We start from the raw sequence: 4,837 nt of genomic DNA, 5'->3' as shown, positions 1-4,837 counted from the left end.
AAGGTTGACTTAGATTTGATGATCTGCCTCCTAATACTTACCAGTGTTAGCATCTTGAAGATGTACATCAAGCCTACATGCTTACTGTCAGCTTTCCTGTATAGCATGTGATCTACAGGGGAGCTCCAGGAAACATGGAATTCAGACTCTAATATTTTTAATTTGCCAACACCTATTGCTTTTTCATATTTATTTTTATATTAGTCTCCCGCCCCAATCAAATGCAGAACCCCATCCAGTGTACCTCCCTTTGAACAAGTAACTTATCATTGTTCAGTCACAAATGACTGTGCAGAGTTGGATGTCTTCATAGGTGATCTTCTCTTCCATTCTGCACACGAAGGAACCCATGGCAGAATGGTTAAAGTGGAATGTGTATGTCACTTTACTATGCCAGACTCATTATTACTCAACCTGGAGTTAGCACACTTTAACACAGGAGCTCAGAAAACACTGTTCCAAAGAACGCTACCTAGGGGCGCTGAGCTCTTTCAAACAAAAGAAATTAGGAGCTCGCAGAACTCATAAGGGAAATCTTTCTTACCTTCTGTTATTTCTCTCCTGTATCCCAAACACAGGGACAGGCTGTCTCTGCAATTTCTTTACTTGTCTGAGGATATCTCTTCTGAAAGAAGAACAGGCATCTCGCACCGTTCCCGCAGGACTCTCGGGGAGAGACCAGAAGTCACAGAAGGGCAGAGGCTGAAGACTGGTGGTTTGCACAGACACAATTCTCATCTATTGTGGGAGTCTATCCAGTAGACAATTTGTCTGCACAACCTACTGCCATTTGTTGGCAGGGAAGTTCTGTGCCCAGCTTCCCCATGCTGTGTCTCCACAACCTTAAGAGCTGAAAAGAACTTTGTCCTGAGCTATTTTCTGGCTTTTTAAAAATCATTCCTGTCTTCTAAAAGTCATTTTCATCTGCCCTTTGGAAATTAACTATATTCCTTTATCTCTGTCTTCCCTATGAAAAGGGTTCTCTACGTCAAATTATTCACTTTCCTGCCATGCCTTTGTCACTGGAATTAACATGCCTTTTCCTCTTAAGAATTTGTTCATTGTCAGTTTGTAACAAGGGACCTAATGGTAGAGAAGGAAAAACTTCCCTATTCAGAGGCATTCCTCAAACAGAAAGACGCAGCATTATTGGAATTATAGCCAAAGAAAGCCCACCTTAATGAACAAGACACAGCACAGGTCAAGCCGATCACTCACTGCCATGATCTTCTGTTAATCTTCCCAATTGAGAATAAGGCTACTACCACAATCTTAAGATACATTTGAAGCAAGCTTTAATTAAATACCGGCCAGGTGGATGGACTCTGGCTAGGTCGATCTCTGGGTTCCCAGGAAATGGCCACAAGTTATGTTTTATATGGTCTGTATAGGCAAACTCCACAATTCATTGCATTTCCCATCAGGTCTAATCAGGGATACTCATACATCCTGACATTTCGCACCTACATACCTCCAACCCACATGTAATCAAGCATATCTGGTGCAGATGTATCAAATGAGCATAAGACAGGCAGAAGCCCACTGTTAATTGTCTTAGCTGCAAACAGAGCCCTTAACCTGCAAAAAGCGTATTTTCCTATTTGGGGCTCACTTCCTGGAAGGGTTGCTATAATTCTTTACAACCACACCTTTTGCTAAACTTCACGAAGGTACTAGATATGTTGGCAATGGTCCAGATCATCATTAAGGTCCCTTTTGGAGCAACTTGATTTGAAAGGATAAGAGGGGGCTTTAGGAGTCTCTGGAGAGCACAGACATCTGGGATTCTTGAGACTGAATTACTTGAACTTGATAGTAACTCAAGAGGAAAGGTCACACGGGTTCAGGTAAAAAATTCATGATTTCTAAATGTCAGCTGAGATTTGGATAAGCATCTGGCTTTGGGATATATATTTGGAAATTAAGAAGCTCTGAAATCTGCAGGATTCACACTCACTGGACCTAACCCACCCAGGATTTATCAGCCAAAATGTAACAATGGTTATGGCACAGATTCTGTCTGCATTCTGATCATTTACATACGAACACAAAGCAGCACAGAGGCATCTGTCTGTATACATGCGTAAACAGACCTATGAACAATCCACATACACAAATATGTGTGTGTTTCTAGGCATTTAATGTAAATGCATGTAGGTGTGTGTGTGTGTGTGTGTGTGTGTGTGTGTGTGTGTGTGTTTAAATATTCTAAAACATTGGGCCAGTTGGCCATGCATCTACTTTCTCTTGGAAAAGATTTGCTTCATATCTAATAGAAATATCCAATATGGTTAAATGTTGCTGGTAAAATGTCTAACACATGGGTGGATTGAAATTGTGAACAAGTGAAGAATACTAAAGCAGTCTGATGGAGAGAGGTCCTTTGAAGGGAGGCCAGAAAACAACATCCCATTCCAAAGAGAAAGGATACGCATCTATTGTTTCTCCAGCTGGCTAAGCAACGGCAGGGTTGTTTCCTACTAAACAGTCTCATTAACATAAGCATAACTACAGGGTAAGTTTTCTAGCTCATTCCAAGTGAATTCAAAGGGGTGGGGGAAGAAAGATGCCGTTAATATGCACAACTCATGCAGACAATGATATGAAGCTAATTCATTTCATCATATTATCACCATAGCATATTAACTTAAAAGAAATAATAAGACAACATGGAAATGTTTGCATATTAGAGAGAATTCTCATTGTACCCTATTAGCACCGTAGCGTATTAGTATTGCATTAGGCTACCATGCCGCAATGCTAAAATGATGAAATCCCACTGTGAAAACTGATATTGAATTCTTGTAATGTTTCAGAATCATTTTTAGCACTGCATATAAATAATTCATGTGAGCAGATCTAATGAATTGATGGAAGAAAAAAAACATCCCTTGGCATTGTGAGCATATTTATGAATGTAAAGTCACGAGCGAGGCGCTTTCTCATGGAAGGTGGGCAGGGGCTGAAGTGTGACAGCTATCCCAGAATCAGTTATTAATATAATGAGGAATTCTAGGTCAAGTCCAGTGGAAATATTTCTGAATGCACATTTCCTTCTAGGAAAGTAGCCCAATGTTGGTTAGCATTCCCCTATTCTGTTCTGAACCTCTTTTGTAGATCAACTGGGGGAGGAGCCCTAATTCACGGATAACCATCTATGCAGAATCAAATTGATATTTATAAAAAAAAATCAGAGAGTGGAAGCTTTGTGCTCCCAAAGTCTTTTTTCAAACTATTGTAATGATCTGGTTTTCCATCTACCTCCACCATTGGACTGTGCTTTCCTTAAAGTCGGGGATCATAATTTATTCATATTTGTTATCTTAACCCCCAACACAATGCATGGCCCTCAGTAGGTTCTCCATAAATATTGAATGAATGGATGAATGAATGAATGACTATGTTGATCCAATTCTAATTAAAAAGTTGGAATCAAGGTGAGACTGGGTCATTTACATTTAAATCTGATTGTTTTTCGAAATTAAATCTTTATTTGCAATGTTGGATTCCGTCAAAGGAGGTTCCGAGAGGCATTCTAATTCCAGAGTTAGCCACAATTGTTTAAGTTCCTGCTTTAGATTAATGGCTTCTGGGTTTCTCATAGGACATATTGCATATTGGTGTCAGCTGCTTACAGAGAAGTAATCCTAACGCAATTTTAACTCCTCAGGATGGTGATTTCCTGCTCAAAGAGCAGAATGTGTTCCTCTATGGAGAAATATCGCTGGCACTTCCTGGGAATTGCAGGGCAGAAGCCAACGACCTGTTTTCATTTTTCTGTGTGGATGACTTCTGGGCACTGTGATTCCTTGTTTCTTCTCTCTGGAGTTCGCTACGCTTATATTTCTAGATTCTTCTTGGCCTATTTCTTGCTCTCTGTCCAGTGGGCAGATCACAACCAGCTCTGGTTCCCTGTTTTCTTTCTACAAATGTTACCAATTTAAAACCTAATGAAAAGGTTAACTAAATATTTTCCTGGAAGAAAGAAAAGGGGGAGGGGCTTTCTTCTCTTCTTCGAAAAGAAAATGTTCAGAGATAGGACTGAAAGAAGATATTTCATCTTTGATCACAGGTACTCAGTGGGTACACACACACACATACACAGAACACAGGGCGAGTTTCAGAAAGAACTTTTTCAGACTCACAGCCAGGAGCTTAAGGGAAAGAAAGAAGGTGGAGCTCCTGGTTAGCATGAGGAGTCTCAGGAAACAGAGTGCCACCAAGCTGCCAGTCTAAGGCATTTAAGGAGTAATGGCAGAAAGTGGGGGTAAGCCATGGGGCGGAGATGAGCTGGTGGTCCAGGTGGCCCAACCTACAGGTGACCAGGTGTCTCCTGTCAGTGTCTGTCCCATCCACAGGCATAGCTTCCAGACAAGGGTAGGGAATGACAAATTGAGCAAGAACATCCTGTTAGAATAAATAACTCCTGGTTGAGAGAATAGAATCTCTGGCCAGGATTGAGACCTCACATTCCAGTTGGGCCGATTCCAGTCATTCATCTGCTCAAGGGATAAATTTGGAGTCCCCTCCAAAAGCCAACTCCCCTGCAGTAGATTACAGGGCCACCGTTCTGTAGCACCACAGCCGTGTAGTTTGTAAGTCTGCCTGCCTTTCTCAATTATTGAGAAAAGTCTGCTTCCCTTTTCTTTCTTCAACCTCTTTTCTAAGAAGACTTTCCTTGACACTTTGGGATTTCCCGCCAACATTTCTCTAAAGCCCCCTTCTCTGCTAGAGCCTCTTTCCCTGCATGGGGCAGCTTGACCTCCAAGCTGCCTTAAATGGCATGGCTGTCGTGCCACCTTAAATAGCATGGCTTGTAGTAATTGGAGCGGCGGGG

Source organism: Microtus ochrogaster, chromosome 21 (assembly GCF_000317375.1).
Source record: "Microtus ochrogaster isolate Prairie Vole_2 chromosome 21, MicOch1.0, whole genome shotgun sequence".
Classification (NCBI taxonomy): Eukaryota; Metazoa; Chordata; class Mammalia; order Rodentia; family Cricetidae; genus Microtus; species Microtus ochrogaster.
Note: the sequence above shows the minus strand (reverse complement) of the source record.